General features: G+C 45.4%; 1 protein-coding gene across 15 annotated transcripts in view; it reads right to left on the reverse strand.

Moving 5' to 3' along the window:
• The window catches only part of MIPOL1 (mirror-image polydactyly 1), a 606483-nt gene that overhangs the window by 466805 nt on the left and 121648 nt on the right, over positions 1–18030 (reverse strand). For 2 of the 15 annotated variants that reach the window (XM_073554199.1, XM_073554197.1), the window contains one exon: positions 14633–14805. The exons of the other annotated variants lie outside the window; for them this stretch is intronic. The gene's annotated coding sequence lies outside the window, so the exon portion shown is untranslated. The remainder of the gene's footprint in view (positions 1–14632; positions 14806–18030) is intronic. 15 annotated transcript variants of the gene reach the window in all.

Consider the following 18030-nt stretch of genomic DNA (forward strand, 5'->3'; position numbering starts at 1 on the left):
TTGGTGGTTGATATAAGCCACGGTGACCCGATTGTCGGAGAACACTCGTACGTGATGGCCCTGTAGATACACAAGGAGCTTTTTAGCTGCCTGCTCCACTGCTGTCAATTCTTTCAGGTTAGACGACATTTCTATCTGATGATGCTCCCATAGGCCCTGGACCAGAATCTCACCCATATGAGCTCCCTAACCGGAAGGGCTAGCATCCGTGGTGACTATGCAGGTTATGTTATACTTCCAGGGTACCCCTCTGGATAAATTATCCTTCTCTAGCCACCACTCTAGGGACTCCCTTGTGTGTCGGGACAAGGTTAGCTGGCCCTCCAAGTAACCCCCAAGGACTCTTTGATGTAATAAAACCTCGCCCTGTAGTTTCCTTGTATGAAACTGTGCCCACTGGACTGCCGGGTTACAGGACGAGAGGGAACCCAGAAGGGACATGGCTTTCCTGAGGGACATGGTGGGGTTATTGAAAGCGTTCAGGACCTGATAGTGTAGGCGAACAAGCTTCTCCGGAGGCAGACGGCATTCCTGTTTCCCAGAATCTAGGATTAGGCCTAAGAATTGCTAGACTCTCATCGGCTGTAACCGAGATTTTTTGATGTTAAGCAACCATCCTAACCGCTCTAGGGCAGACATCGCCCTTTGAAGCTGTTCCAAACAATGTTGCGCCATTTTGCCTACAATAAGGAAGTCCAATTTTGGGCACCACATTTTAAAAAAAGACATCAACAAACTGGAGCAAGTTCAGAAAAGAGCGACCAGAATGGTGACCGGTCTGCAAACCCTGTCTTATGAGGAAAGGTTGCAGGATTTGGGAATGTTTAGTTTGCAAAAGAGAAGACTGAGAGGAGACTTAATAGCTGTCTACAAATATCTAAAGGGCTGTCACATTGTAGAAGGATCAACTTTATTCTCATTTGCACAAGGAAAGACTAGAAGCAATGGGATGAAACTGAATGGGAGGAGACACAGATTAGATATTAGAAAAAACTTTTTGACAGAGTGATCAATGAGAGGAACAGGCTGCCACGAGAAGTGGTGAGTTCTCCTTCAATGGAAGTCTTCAAACAGAGGCTGGACAGACATCTGACTGGGATGATTTAGCGAATCCTGCTTTGAGCAGGGGGTTGGACCAGATGGCCCAGGAGGTCCCTTCCAACTCTACGATTCTATGATTCATCCAGGTAGGGGACTACTAGAATGTCTGATTCACGTAGATGGGCCATAACTTCCGCTATAACTTTAGTAAACACCCGGGGAGCGACTGCCACCCCAAAGGGGAGGGCCGCATATTGGAAATGTTGAACTGACCCATCTAACTAAACCGCCACTCTGAGGAAGCGCTGATGAGCTGCATGAATGGGTATTTGGTAGTAGGCGTCTTTTAAATCTAACACCATCATAAAGCAATTTTGAAACAGCAATTTTATTGTGGAATTGATTGTTTCTATTTTGAACGGATATATGACATATGACCAGAAACTCGTTGAGGGCCTTAAGATTTATTATAGTCCTGAAGGAGCTGTCTGGCTTACGGACCAGGAACAGAGGGGAGTAGAAACCTTTCCCCCTTTCTCCCTCTGGAACCTCTGTTAGGACCTTCTTGCGGCATAGATCACGAACCTCGGCCTCCAGGGCAGCTTGTTCTGATGTGGAAGACCTGAGTGGGGTGACCTTAAATCGATCTTGGGGAACCCAGGAGAATTCTAGTCGTAGCCCCAGAGCTATCACCCCCAGTATCCAGTTGCTACTAGAGATCAGCGACTAGGCTGGGTAGAATGCAGCTAATCTCCCTCCCACCGAAGCAACTAGTCATTGGGGCGGCTTTTTAGTGTCACGTGCTGGACCTTCCTGGTGCCCCCCTCCTCCAAACATAAATCCTGTACCTTTCCTTATTTTCTCATCCCATCTGCCTTGATCTCTGGACGGCCTTCTACGGAAATATCCCTTCCTGGTAAAGGGACGTCTATAAGAAGGGTTTGGCAGACTGGGGAATTTCTGTTTATCATCCCCGGCTTTTTCTAATAGTTCGTCCAGGACGGGGCAAAAAGATATTCCCCCTCACACGTAATGGAACAGAGTCGGGACCTGGCCTCGATATCTCCTGGCCAGCATTTTAACCAGAGCGCCCTTCGACCTGCATTAGACAATCCCGCGGTTCTAGCCGCCATCCTTGCAGAGTCCGCCGAAGCATCAGCTAAAAAAGCAGCGGCATTTTGGATGATCGGCAGTTTTACGAATGGATGCTCTCGAGGCTCCGTCTTTCAGCTGAGAATCCAGTTGATTTAGCCAGACCATCATGGATCTGGATGTACATGTGGCAGCTATCGCTGGTCTTAGGTCGCCCGCTGACATCTCCCATGTTCCCTTTAGAAAAGAATCCGCTTTTTTATCCAGCGGATCTTTTAAGGAGGCCATGTCATCAAAAGGTATGGAGGATTTTTTGGAGGCTTTGGCTACTGCCGCGTCCAGCTTAGGGGCCTTATCCCATCTGCTTACCACTGGGTCATCAAAAGGGTACCTCCGCTTGAAGGCTGGTGGCAAGGTGCCCCTTTTTTCAGGCCTCCTCCATTCTATCTATCAGACTCTGGACTTTATTATTTAATGGAAAGGCCCTACGCTTCCTGGGATCTAGACCCCCGAACATCATGTCCTGTGATGAGAGTTCCGGCTTTGTGTCTGCTACCCCCCTGGTGGACCTTATTGCTTTGACTAGCCTATCCATTTGGTCTAAGGGGAAGTAGAACCGGCTAGAGTCTTCATCCGAGGAAGACAAAGAGGAGGCTGGGGAATCTGAGGAGTCATCGTCTTTCCTAGGGGCGACCGAGGACTCCAAGCCAGAAAAACTAGCCTCTCTTCTCCTAGAAGATTCCCCTTGGGATAGGGCTTTCATCTCTGTCCTGATTATCTCCCTCAGGCTTGTAGTGAAGTCAGGCGTCTCTTCCGATACCTGTATAAACGGGGGAGAGTGTAAGGGCTGTCAATCCACCCGTCGACTATCGTTCCCTTTCAACCCCTACTGTCTGTCGCACGCATGGCTGACATAACTTTTTAGGGTGGCCATCTGGAAGGGGCAACTACAGAGGGCACATTCCCTGTGCTTCTGTTTTCCCGTAGCTTTCCTCCCCTGCGAAAAAACATAAGGGAACACTGCATCAGGGTACATTCACGGAGATCTCTTACCCATGCAGTTGAAGCAGGTACCGGATCACGGAGGGAGGCAGGGGGATCCTTTAGTCTGGAGGAACTTCTGCGGCTCTGTCTGCTCGTATGAGGCTTCACTGTAGCCTGTTTCTGCGGGCGCTCCTGCACCTCGTCCTGCTGGTCTATGGGGGCTTCCGTCGTATCCATTGCTGGGCCTTAAGAAGCATCCCAGCAGCGTCCCCGCCTGCATTATAAAGCCTCCTGATGTCCGGGTCAGCAGGGTTCTGGCCGAGGCACCTCCCACCCGGGACCCCCTCGCGACCTTCCCACCCCGTGTACCAGTCCCCCCCTTCCACCCCGGCCACCGCACGCGACCCAGGACAGCTGCGCTTCCACAGCGCACACCGGAAAGCCGGCCGGCACCCGACTTCCGGATTCGGCGTTCCCAGCCCCGCCCCTTCCGCCAAGTCACTTCCGCCGCTCACCTGAGACCGCGGGAGCGCGCGGAAAGGAGCCGGCACGGCCCTCCAGCCCCCACGTGCGTCACTCTGCGCCCGCTGACTGGGCGCCAACGTCGGCCCGGACGGGAAGAAGACCGGACCCCGGGGGGAACGCACCAGGAGGGGCCCGGGGCATACATACCTCCTGGTGGTGGCACTTTGGAGACGGCTGTCCACCGGACCCCTTGCTCCACCTGCTCCATCCACTGCCGTGGAGACCTACCCGGCCCAACCGTGGTGCTTCCAGGGACCCCGCGCTGACCAAGGTAGGAGACCCCCCCCCCGCGCTACCTGGGTCGGTCAGCCGGCCTGGGAATTCTCGACGATCCATGACGGACGATCTGTAGGGAGTCCTCTCCTCTAGGAACAGGAAACCAACTGATGCGTGGGAGAGGTGCCGCCCTTTTATATCTGCAGGTTTCCTGTTCTTGAAGGGCGGATCCCCTCTGTCAGGTGGTGCTGTCATGGACGACCGAATAAAATCTGTTGAAGGGGTCTTGATGGGCCTCAGCTGTGCCCCTTAATTTGATGCATTACATAAAAGACTTTGGAATGTGGGGGTTACGGGTAAGTACCTTCTGTGGGGCATATACTAGGCTAACAAATTAGGGTCTAGAAGTAGGATCAGAAGACACATCTATAGAAGGAAAGTCACTTGTTTTTTTGACTTTGAGAAAGACAAAGGACCGGTGCCGAAACGCGTTGGTACTAATAAAAAACATTATCTGAAGGTCCAAGGCTCCTCATTTCTGGCAGCGCAGCCAACCTAACGCGATTCTCTCCATTGTGATAAATACGTCTATAGAAGGAAGTACATTAACATTTCTGGTCTTCACAGCGGCTACAGAACAGAAAGACAACTTTATACGCTTGGGGGTTGGAGCCGGTACTGATCATAATGGTGTAATGGCACCTGCTGAGGTACCGAACAGATGCACTAACAAAACAGGGTCCATAAAAAAAAAAAAAAAAAAAACTATCAGAGGATATAGTCGTAAATCGAGTATCAAGAATTTCTCCCTCCTGATTTCTGCAGAAGATGATGACGCTGGAGAGGAAAGTTCTGGGTAAGTAAGTGTTTTCGATTTTATTTTTACTACAGTGCGTGAGTGAATATTTATGAGGTCAGGCAGAGGAGAACGGCCTCTGGATATGTAGAGGTGGCATGGTACCATACCATTAATGGAGTGGGGAATCAGTGGGTGTCTGGCGCCTCACTGTGGATGTAACTGGGGCTGCAGCTTATTAATACGGACAATCACTTACCATCGGTTCCAAAACATGAAAATTTATATGGCATTCATATAGGTAGATAATACATCCAAATATGTTCCTTTTCTCAGGGGAATGCTCAGATGTCTCATAAAAAAAAAAAAAAAAAAAAATAGTAAAAAGTATGCTTACATACAGGCTATGTGCCCACGTTACGTTTTTGAAACAGAATATTCCTGGGCGGAAACGCACACCCTCTTCCTGGGAAAACGCATGTGTTTTATGAAGCGCTTTTGTATTAGTTTTTGACGCTTTTGTTAAGCGTTTTAGCATGCGTTTTCCTATGCGTTTCTGCAAAATTAATGAACATGCTGCGTTTATTTCCGCTAAGTGTTTCTGCAGCGGAAAAAAACGCACCATTAGCACAACAAGTGCGGATTCTATTATGATTACATTGGATGCTTTTCTTAAGCGTTTCCGCGGCAGAAACGCGGGTCTAAAAGCGCCGCGGAAACACTTAAAAAACGCAACGTGGGCACACAGCCTTACGGTGGTACTTAAAAGTTTGGTTTACATCTGGTCAAAATTACTGTTATTGTTAAAAGTTCAGCAAGTTTTAAATGATCTCTAAAAGTTCTAAAGTTAAAGATGACACTTCCTTTGGATTTTAGGCAAAAAACGAAATTATATACCGTAATATTTATATACTATAGATATATACACCATATATACTTGTGTATAAGCCAAGTTTTTCAGCATCTTTTTTTTTTTTTTTGCTGAAAAGACCCCCCTTGGCTTACACATGAGTCCCGGTCCCACTTACTACTTGTTCTCCAATGCAGTGTGGAGGTCCCCAATGTCTCCGGATAGTCTGCGCGCTCCCCTGCAGCCTCTGTGTGTTCCGGTGACTGCTGACAGGGTCGGCGTTGGCACTGGGACAAGCGACCAAGGTTTCAGGTCTTATTTAGCCTGTTAGAGTTATATCTTGTTCACTATAATCATTAGGAAAGGCCAGGTGATGCAAATATCCCAGTTTTATAAAAACACACCTGTCACGCACAGTGTGGGAAGACTAAGTGCAACATGAAAGGATGAGGGGAAGGAAGCCAAGACACTAGGGAAAGGGTGAGTGGAGAACCCTAGGCAGATCTGAAAACACCCTACCATGCCTAAATTGGTTCCTTGCCAATCGTCGAGCAGGAAACTTAAGCCCTGTATCTCCCTAGAGCTAGGCCCTGAATAGGGAGGGGGAAGGGATGAGCACTGGTCAATCCCCACTGTAAACTAAAGACAAAAAGGTAGACAGACAAGGGGAATGAACTGTTATGAATGGTCACCGAGGAGAAAAAAGCAAAACAAGCTAAGTCACAGAAAACCAGAGAGGTTGGTAAGAACTGTTATGAATGGTCACCGAGGAGAAAAAAGCAAAACAAGCTAAGTCACAGAAAACCAGAGAGGTTGGCAGATTGCAGATCCCTGTTCTTACCACACAACTAGCAGTAGCCGTGGAGCATGCCTACGATGTTCCTAGACACCTCGTCACGGCCGGAGAACTAAGTAAGCCTAAAGCAAGAAAAGGGAAAACTAACTGCCCCAGAGCAGACCCCAAAGGAACAGACAGCCCCCACACATGTATTGACGGTGAAACAAGATGAAGGTACAAACACAGGCAGGAAAATAGGCTGAGCAAATGATGGGGCCCAAACTAACTAGACAGGAAAGGAAAGAGACTGTCTGCAACCTGCAAAAAACCCTACAAAAATAATGTCCAACACTTCTGATAGCAAAATTAACCCTGAAGTCACTAGACTTCTCCCACTATATCAGCACTCTGAAATATTCTGAGACAGAGCAAAAAAAGACCCAACTAGTAAGGGACAAAAAGCAAATTGGCAAAATACTGATAAATAAGAGTGGAAATTCAGCACAGCCCCCAGCCGGGGCTGGCTGACCACACAAAAAACTGAATAGACCAACAAAATCAAGTGTGAACATTAGCAGAAAAACTTAGCTTTAGATGACTGGAACAGAGCTGAAAACCAAAAGCTGACAAGCCAGAAGGAATCACCAGCAACTGAATAGGGCGTCGGCTGTCTTAAATCCAATCTGAGACTCCTGAGATCCAATCGTCATCCTCATTCTCAGGTGGCAGATCTCCACCGCTCAAATCAGCCTCACTACCTCCCGTTACCACCAGAGGGAGTCTGGAAGGAGAACTCACAACTGGTGAACCAGAGAATGAACTCACAACAAGAGTTGAGCAGACTCAGAGAGGTAACACTAAACGTCCTCAAAAACCTCAAGAGAGGAAGTTAGCCCACTGTTATAGCTCTAACCTTCACAAGGTAAAAATGTGAATATAACCGGCGACTCTCTGCAGCAGACTGGGGATTTATAAACACCCAGGTCCAGGTGAGTCAACTAGAGACGGAGGGAGGTTGCCACTGGGTTCAAGAGTCAGAAGGATTAAAGAGGCATCTGTAGTGTCAATCACAGAGACCTTCTGCAGCCAGATGCAGAGCAACAGTCTGTTGTATCTGACACACCCGTGACACCAGCCTCCTCTAGCCTTGTGCCAAATGACAGAAGCCATGGGTTCTTTTAAGCAGCTGCCTAGCGCTCTGAAAAGGAGAATGGTGGAGACTCACAATGCAGGAGGTTATAAGAAGACAGCAAAGCGTTTTCAAGTTGCCCTTTCATGAGTCAAAATGTAATTAAGAAATGGCAGTTAACAGTACCAGTGTGGTCAAGATAAGGTATGGGAGACCAAGCAAAATTTCAGTGAGATCTGTTCATAGGATTACTAGAGATGAAAGTCAGAAACATCGCTTGATTGCAAAAGACCTGCAGAAAGATTTAGCAGACTCTGCAGTTGTGGTACATTGTTCTACTGTTCAGAGATACCTGCACAAATATGGCCTTCATGGAAGAGTCATCAGAAGAAAACCTCTACTGCATCATCATTATAAACTTCAGAGTCAGAAATATGCAAAAGAATATCTAAAACAAGCCGGATAGATTTTGGAAAAACAGTCCTAAGGACCGATGAGGTTAAAATAGAATTTTTTGACCACAATGATCAAAGGTATGTATGGAGAAAAAAAAAGAGCACAGAATTTCAGGAAAAGAACATCTTGCCAACCATTAAGCATGGGGGTGGATCAATCATACTTTGGGGTTGTGTTGCGGCCAATGACACGGGGAACATTTGATGGGTAGAGGGACGGATGGATTTAATGAAATTTCAACAAATTCTTGATGCAAACATAACACCATCTGTAAAGAAGCTGAAGTTGAAAAGAGGATGGCTTCAACAAATGGATAATGATCCTAAACAGAAGTCAAAATCCACAATAAACTACCGCAAAAGGCATAAGTTGAAGGTTTTACAATGGACCTCACAGTCCCCTGATTGGAAGAGAACATCATTGAAAATCTGTGGCTAGACCTCAAAATAGCAGAGGATGCAAGACGACCCCGGAATCTCACAGAACTGGAATAATTTTCCAAGGAAGAATGAATGAAAATCAATCAAACAAGAATTGAAAGATTCTTGTCTGGCTCCAAAACACGTTTATAAGATGTGATATTTGCAAAAGGGTGTGCTACTAGGTACTAACCATTCAGGGTGCCCAAACTTTTGCATCGGCCCATTTTCCTTTTTATTTTTAAAATGTAAAAGAGTAAAAAAAAATTTTTTGCCTAAAATACGATGGAAAAGTGTCATCTTTAACTTATGGCCTTTTTAGAGATCATTTCATCTTCAACTTGCTTAACTGTTCGCAATAGCAGTAATCATGACCGGGGGGGCACAAACTTTTACATGCCACTGTACATATTAATGCATTTCTCAACATAGCCCCTGCACTTCTGGGATGTACATCGCTTCACAATGGGGGAAATGGAAATAAGCCACATCTGTCATTGGCCTGTTACCGTTGAAAACAAAGGAGAATGCATGTTACAATGAAACATGTCCAATCCTTGTACTCGAAGACATTTGTTATAGGAAGAGATTACGGACTGCTCAATTAGTGATGGGCAGTCCGGCTCTTTTTGGTGATCTGGCTCTCATGGCTCCACTCACCAAGATCCTAAATAGATCCCTATTGCTTACATGTGCAGGCGTCTGAAACTCTGCCCAACTACTGTGTAAACCCCGCCCACTTTCTATGAACCAATTAGTTTGCTGAGTGGGCGGAGTTTTGTCCGGGTGGGCGGAGTTAAGCCTGTCAAACATAGGGATTTTAGGCCCAGTGAGAGCCATTCGGGGATTTTAGTGGCTCTCACTGGGATGCTGGCTCCCATAGTTCACAGCAGGGAGCTGGCTCTTTGTGTCAGATCGTTCGCGACCGACACATCACTATGCTCAATACACATTCATTAGATAGTCTGCTGGTCCGGCCAAAATCAAGAGTCTTGGAAAGCCAACTTTAGACTCCATTTTTGGCATTTTTTCTTTTTCCCAACTTTAGCTTTGTTATATCCATGGACCATCGCAATATGTAAAAAGGTGATTAATTAAAACAAGCCTATAATTGACATATTCAGTAATGAAATGGGGGAGTAAGAAGGTCCAAAGGCGATGGTGCACAAAATGTTACAGGCATCTGGGATCGAAATGTAGGAAGGGTGCCACAGGGCGAGTGCCACACACAAGGAACCACACACCAAGCAGAGAGGATCATTTCTTGCACCTGGGAAGTATTTGAGGGTGTAGCTGAGAAAAAGTTTCTTTCAGGTCACGTAGCGGTCAGACATTGCAGCGTCTTTTGTTTATAATGTTTATTTTATATAAATAGCTAATCTGCCTCCACATAAAAGCTTCCATGCCTTTTAAGCATGGGAGATATACAGTTTCCAGGGCGGCAGAACAGGCACTGGCATGCATGGGCGCCCCACAGCTGGGATTTCTAGCAAATCTTTTAGACGGTTCTTCCAGAGGTTACAATGTAAATTAAAGTACATTGTAAACTACGATGTATCACTTACGAGCCAGTGATTCCCAGCAGTGCACAAAATGGCAATATCGGGGGGTCAAAGGGTAGCGACTCCATCGTGAGATTTTAGAAAGCAAGGGAAGAGTGCGCATTCATGCAGTGAGTCTGAATCTGTTTTTGTAAAGAGATGGTTGAAAATGATCTATATGGGGATCTATAAGGTGCGAGTGTCCAGTAACTGAATGAGTGCCATGTGATTCATCATAAGCAAAAGCTTATAGCAGCACCATTCATGCCTGTTTGCAAAAGTTTTCAACAGCAAGAAACCCATCATCAACCTTCCATCTCATGCTCTAAAGCACTGGTTGCAGGGGAGAATAATTTCAAGGCATGGTGCAGCACAGACCTGCATACCCCTGCATCACCATACGAATTCCTTCTGAAGTCTGGGCCGCAACTAAAGCTCTTCCACATGATCGGACATTGGGTGTGGAGATGCCTTGTATACTTGATGCCCGATCATTTACCATAGGACTCATGCCTATTAATCGCTGGACATAGGACAGTTCCCTTAGCAAAAGTTATGAGCAGCATACAGAAATCCCCCTCCATGCCCGATATCAGATCAGGTAGGAGAGTTTTACTGGAGGTATACTTTTTGCCTATCTTGCAGACTCTTGTCCGCTCAATTAAGCCCAGCCTCTCCAGTTGATCCTTTGCTTAGGAATGAACTGGAAGGATAGGAATTCCACATGGTTGGCTACATTGCTCATTTCATGATCTTTCATGAAATGGACAATAAACAAGACGGTAACTATCGAAGTCCCAGAGGGTGCAACCATGACAGGGCCAAGTGCGGGAAAGGAGCCTGCCAACACCAGTCTCTAAGTCAGCTGGATCTGCAGGTGGCGCATGGCAGTAATGTCATGGAAGTTGAAGACAAAAAGGAAATACTGACTGCACTCATTAACATGGATGCTCGTTCAAAATTCCAAGGAACCCACTTGGAGGATAATTAGTATAAAGGCCATTAAATTTGCCTTTAAGCTGTTATGCAAGCTGAATTCTGTGCCAACTATAGAAGAGGACGCAGCATGTCGTGGGAGCAGAGGAAGACTGTTTTTTTTTTTAAATGTGTTGGAATGGAATGGTGAACATTATTACTGGAAGCGGCAAGGATGGGGAACATTATTACAGGAAAGGGCAAGGATGGGGAATATTATTATAGGAAGAGGCCAGGATGGGGGACATTATACAAGGAAGAGCTCGTGACAGGGAACATTATTATAGGACAAGGCCGGAATAGGGGACATTATATCAGGAAGGGGAGCGGAATTTATTATATGGCGAGGTAAAAATATATGTCTTTATAGAATCTCAACTGCGACAAGGGACCATACATCTGATCAACATAAAGATGTGGTCCCAGTTCCAAATTTTGCACTGGGGTCCGTCAGACTCTAATTATGGCACTGAATAAAATATACGATTTCAAATTTGTCTTCTCGCCCATTTCAAATGTGGTGTCTCTAAGTCCTAATTTTTGAATATGAGAACCAATTTGGTGCTAATAACAATAACCAATTAAGTTTTATAAAAAAATAACTCCTGTTTCTTTGGAAGTCCTTGCAACTGAGAAGATGGAAAAAGTTGACTGAATGGAAAGAGAATAATTCCCCAGAAAGTAGCACAACAGAATCATGGCTGACGGCTGGATAAGGTTTCGGTCTGGGTTTGCTGATTTATTTTGATTGTGTCATCAGCGTGGTAGGGTTAGGTTTCCTTTGTTGCATAATCCTTTAATTTTTTAATCCATATAATAAAATATCTTAAAAATAGTATACTTGAGATGTCTGTGAAAGGTGTGATGGAAGACAGGCAGACAAATGATCTTACGTACTAACTAGCCACACCAACTCAAATGGGTTTTCACACAAGTAAATTAAAAAGTAAAGTACAAAGTAATATAACGTTTGCTTTGTATAATGAGCACATTTCTAAGTGGATAAGTGACTAAAGATGTACGTAACCGTTATACATTAGATCATCTGCTCATCCTAAAAAAAAATAGGAGGACTCCCGTCGATTAAGCTAAATAAATGTCCATTTCAACCAGAAGCCACCATATTTTGTCCTCAGGCCTCATGCCATCATGACCGCCATTCAAGTGAGGAATCTAGGCTTTGTTTTGGACTGATCTATTGCCACCTATCCATGACCTGAAAATCTCCCAGCAGAAAGTTCCATCTTTCCTTGCATTCTTTAAATGAGTTGTCCACTACTTGGACAACTCTAATGAAATGCTCTAGTCCCTCATGTAAAATAATAATTAAAAAAACAACTCATAGTCACACCAACTGCACCAGCGCATGGTTTCTCGACACTCAATGGCAAATGATGGGTTGCTTCATTCATACTTTAATGGTATGTCTGAAGGAGTTGTTCAAGTAGTGGACAATCCCTATGAACGGGAGTGTCATCACAAAAAGGCAGACACAGGCACTTGGTGAACCCTTGCGTAGGAACACAGTTCAGTGTACCTTTCCAACTTCTGCCTTCTGCATCCATTTCTGCCCTCTTCTTTCTTAATTAGCAGCTCTGGCTCAACAGGAGCCACAGAAGGATCAACTAAAATGGAAAAACAATTAAGTAGAAAGGTGTATTGAACAGTTAGGCCATGCCAAGGATGCACAAAGTGCCAGTGCGAGATTTTAAGTCATTTTGTGCACTCTCTCTCTAAGGGTAGTGATACATGTCCTTTTCTCCACATCCGAGAAGAACAATCCGATAACCCTGATCAGACTTCAACTAACGATTGATCATAGTGGCATCAGTATTTCTCAGTTGTGGAGAGGTAAAAAAAAAGAAAAAGTTTTTCAGACTTCTCCATTTTCTCAGTCGCACTTAGATATCATCTGATTTTTTTTTTTTATAGACCATTAGACTTGCATTGCCAATTTTGGTCCTACATTCGGGTAAAAAATGGCCATATCTTTGATTTTTTTTCCATAGACCAATCGGTTCGAGGAAAAAAAAAAAACAGACATGTGCACAACCCCATAGAATATCATAGATATTAGTGCTATCCATGAAAACCAAGATAGCACTCATCCCAGAAAATGTGGTCGTGTGAGCGATCCCTAAAAGCTGAAAGTCAGGAATCTTATAGACTATGAACCACATCCCAACACAATCCATCCATATCCCAACACATGGTCATAACACTGACCATCTGCCAACAAGCTCCAGGCAAATAATGGCCTGGCGTACTTCTCCCATTTTACCGCGGTCTCTTTAACTTGCACACCATGGGTTTTGTAATTTCTATGCTCCATTGCAGATGTTTACGGTCCAGACCACTGGATTAATGGACATGGCAATCAAAAGATTGGCATCTTTTATCTAAAAGGTCTTACACCTAATACATTTCTTGTATGAAAACTGCTCTATGAAAAAGCTTAATGGGCACTCTAGCCAATAGGTCTACATGTCACGACCCAGCTGTCGGGTGACTTGGGACCAGGGGCTCCTTTGCTGTCCCTACCACTAGGGGGCACCCTAGCTCGTCCTATATCTCAGGAGACTTCTGAATGTGAAGATACCGGGGCCACCACTCTTGCCTTATCTCCTGAATCAGCCCTCTGTCTGTTCTCTTCCCCCACCCAGGGAAGAAGGGCGCTACTGTGCACCGCAGTACACCAACCCAAGGAACAAGGCAACACAAAGAAAGGTAAACTGAAAATACCAAGCATACAACTATTCACTGACATATAACAGAGGAATGCTCCAGGCAAAACCAAAATAAGAGGAGGGAAGGGAATTATCACACTTACAAACCAAGCAACAGTCACGGATAACTCCTCCAAACTCCTCATATAAACACCTCTCCTCCAAGTCATGCAGCATAAGCTAGCTCTGACATGGGTTTGAATCACCACCTGGATGATAAAGGGAGCACAGCTGAGAGTTCATACTCCCAAAGTTTCCAACATGCCCAGTTAATCCCTGTTCTGCCAAAAGAAATAAACACCATTTTAAAAAATGGAGAAGTGCTTCTTTTCAGCGTAGGAGTAGGAGCAATCAGATGCTTAGGTCTTCTGGCTCCTCTTTGTTACAGTAACTCAGTGACGTCATTCTCACTCATTGCATTTCCAGAAAGCTAATAAGTTAAAGTGGGCCAAGTATCAAACAATTCTGAGTGTGCAGCTCATGTATGGTGAGCACAGCTGCCCCTACTATAATGGGTGGTGCATATGGCCTGGCACCCGTGGCTTGGAACCACCAGAGTCTTAATTTGTAAAGCAGTATTATTTAATATGACGGTCATTCGTTTACGGTATGTTTGGAGCTGGTATTTGGTCGCTGTATGTTGGCATTATTTCAACACAATTTTTTATGGAACTTTATTTGACCAATGTATGACACTAATTTGGGCCCTATACTTTATGACCTTAGGCAATTAGCCACTGTATAATATTGGTTTAGTACACCAATTGCTGCCACACAGGATACGATCTAACATAAAGCTGGTCCTCCCAATCAGAATGTCATCTTCGTTATAAAAAACCCAGCACAATACAAACACCTACATCAAAATTTAATATGCAAAAAAGTAAAAACAAATCCGTGTTATCATTCCATCCGGACTCTCGAGTCACGAGCATTATTAAAATCTTTCTGAACAACCGAGTTACACATCCTTCAGTTGAGTTCTATTTAAGGTCCTCACAGGAGAAATAAACACAAAAAAAATATAAAAATACTTGTATTAAAATCCAAAAGGTAAAGGCATCTATTCAGCTCTTTAAAAAGCGTAAAATAAGTAATACTTGCCTATTTCCATTGGCAAACCCTGAAAATTTTCCTCAAATCAAGGAGCCAGCTTCAACATTTAACAGCCAGGAAAAATAGAACCATTTTGATGCTACTGGGGAAAAGTGCAGGTTTCTTATCCCGAGATGTTGAGTTGGCAGGAGATGGCACCAGTCACTTAAATTTACGGGATCCTGTGTGGAACAAGAAGGCAAGGGAGATTCTACTATTTTGGTCCCTCAGGAGAAGCAGTCATAGGTAAAATTTTCTTACTTAAAAATTCAGTGTTGTGGACTTGGATGACAAGTGACCTGAGAATACATAAAAGCCGCCAGTGATGTCATCAGGCAGCACACTCATGAATATTAACCACAAACTAACTACTAGTGTACAGGATGTAAGGTTCACATGTCATTGGGAAGCAATTTCATATTATAGGTTCTGATTATTCCAGATTTAGCGAAAGCCCAACGTCTTGTTCTCAGGGGGCTTCATATCGGAGACGGCTACAAATAATAATAACAAAGATGCTGAAACAGTGAGGAGAATTTTGCATGCTCAACGCTACTCCACACTATAAAGTGAAGAGAAAAAGGGCCTTTGGGCCCAGTATGGTCTAAGCAATGATGTCATCAGTCAGTCACCAGACATTTACAAATATCCATTAAGGAAAAATCTCCTCTAACCCCTTCAGCACCACCTATTTTTTGAAAAATTCACATCTAACCACTTGAGGATCACCAATTTGTGGAAAAATCCCCTCTAACCACTTCAGGACCACCTACTTTTCTAAAAACCCCATCGAACCACTTGAGGATCACCAATGTGAGGAATAATCCCCCTCTAACCCCTTCAGCACAACCAATTTTGTAAAAAAAATCCCATCTAACCACATGAGGATCACAAACTTGTGGAAAAATCCCCTCTAACCACTTCAGGATGACCAACTGTATAAATACGCCCAGATTTCTATGCCATTTTGCAGATCTGATATAGAAGTGTCCATTATTCTACAGTTGATCGTGTCCTTCACAGCAGCCCCAACACTCAGATCTTGATCTTACTAACAACCTCTGATTTTAGTGATACCATCGTCATCAAAACTATTTTAGGTCACAATTGTCATGATCCAGGATGGGGTTTGTCTTTGGCCCGTCCTGGTCAGACAGGGGTTAATTGTTTCTGCCTCTCTCTGGCAGAGGGCGGCTATTTAATGCTCACTCGACCTACGTCCAGTGTCAGTTATACTCCTGCTCTCGGCTGAGTTAGTTGACCTCGTGCGTACGTGTGCCTTGTGCCTGATAACTTGTTGCTTGTTTGGTTTTGATCCGGTTCGGTCCCTGTTACGAGTTCTGCCTGTCCCTCTTGTACTGCGATCTCTCTCTGTGTATGACCCTCTGCCTGTGACCTGACTATTCTCTGCTCGTCCCTCTGGTACCGCACAGCCCTCTCCGTGTACGACCCTCGCTTGTCTGACCTGCGTTTTCCTCTCCTCTACAACAGTTGCCCAGCAGTAGGTACATTACATCATCTGCAGCAGTAAGATGCTAAGCCCCGCCCCCTGCAGTCACATGATCGTAGTTCCTGGGAGTCCTTACTATTTTCAGTGCTGCAGGTCCTGTCTGCTTGAACCATCACTACAGTGTTGGACCCCGTGCTCTCCCATAGTGTGGGTAAGTCACCCTGCCCTGCGTGGCAGTTTGCCGACGCTGACAGGGTCCTGACATTAGAGTCCTGACAACAATCACATGATCACTGCGAAAACCAGGGGAAAAATCTGTTGTCACAAAAAAAAAAAAAAAAGTGTTACTAGGGTCTGGGATGTAAAAAACCAATCCTTCTCCCTCCTCGAGTCATCTGTCAGAGTATGTGCATTAAATGTTTTCCAGGCAGGAGAAACCGACAAGGTTTTCAAGCGGAATCTGCTGAGGGAAACATTGGTGGGGTTTTTTCACTTTTTTTTATTGGGGGGGGGGGGCATTTCCTAAAACAGTTTCTAAATGTTTCTTTTGTTAGTGTTTTCTTAAAGGTTTTTTGAGGCAGTTTGTGGATTTTGTTTTCTAACTTTATTAAACAACTAGCTGAAGAACCCGGAGTTGCACGGGTATAGTAACTAAGTGTGGTTAGTTATAACAAATTATAATTCCCAGCTCTCGTCTCTGATCTCGGGTACATTCCCTGCTCTTGTGTCTTATTCCTGGGTATATTCTCAACTCTCGTCTTTGATCCTGGGTATATTCCCGACTCTCACCTCTGATCCCAGGTATATTGCCCGCTCTCATCAGGGAAAAACTACAACTCCCAACAACCCTCGCGGCGGTCATGTTGGCAGTACAGAGTGGAAACAGATCACCGTGTTAGGCATCGGGTTCCTGCAGCTGCACAGCAGGAATCCAGAGCCATGCAGCCAGCGGTCTCCCATTCCCCTCCGACCTCTCAGGGACCTGCACAGCAATCTTGGTGATCCAGACGCCCTGCTCAGACGAGTTCTCTGGGTCTGGTTGTTGCTGCCACCTCTGGACCAGCAATAGTAGCGCAGTCTGCTCTGCAGCAAACCACTCCAGAGGCAAAGTCCTCTCGCCGCGCTACTGGGCATGCTCACGAGACGATCTCCCAGTGGAGATCGGGAGTCACGTGCTCAGGTCCTTCTCCTGATCTGATTGGTCCATCTCAGAGATCTGGAAGGTGCCGGAAGCGCACGGCTATAAAAGGCCAGCATGGCCGCTCGGCCATGCGCTAGTATAGACTCTACTTGCACTACCTGTGTGAATGATGACGGATGCATGTGCCTGTGAATGACTCATTAAGACTCCCCTCCCTCTGATACTACGTGTGTGGATAGGGACTTAGTATTAGAGTCAGCGCCAGTCAGTGGCATGATACAGGCCACAGTGCATATCTTCACCTATCTAGCGTCCGACAGTGCGCCTCCTCTGGGCAATGACATATAGCGGCTGAGTCAGTCGCCGCGCTGCAACCAGCAGCATCTGTGGGCGTCCGCGGTACATAAACGGTAGGTCTAGACGGACCCTGACCCTCTGCCTTGGGTTCAGCTCCTGTGACCATTTACCGTGCGTGCAGTACTCTGAGACCTGTGAGTCCAACAGGCTCAGTATTTACGTTTAAGTTCTAAGCGTCTCTGTGGAGATAACAGACGTTCAACCCGTGTGTGATATACCGCCATATTGTGCGTCTGCCATTATCTAGCAGCGGTGTAACGCCTACTGCACGGTGGACCCCGGGCAGCGAACGCACTTATTTTTATTTATTTATTAGTGCGTTCCGCCGTCCCTAACACACCGATGATGTTGGGTGTTCATGTCGCTGCTCTTCTCCAGCGCAGACTGACATCGGGGGCTTCGACTGTGTGTGGTGAGTTTCTTCTTTCCTGCCAGGCCAGCAGCTGGTGCACAGATCCA

Source organism: Dendrobates tinctorius, unplaced genomic scaffold (genome assembly GCF_039654945.1).
Source record: "Dendrobates tinctorius isolate UK_male_01 unplaced genomic scaffold, ASM3965494v1 ptg000208l, whole genome shotgun sequence".
Taxonomy (NCBI): domain Eukaryota; kingdom Metazoa; phylum Chordata; class Amphibia; order Anura; family Dendrobatidae; genus Dendrobates; species Dendrobates tinctorius.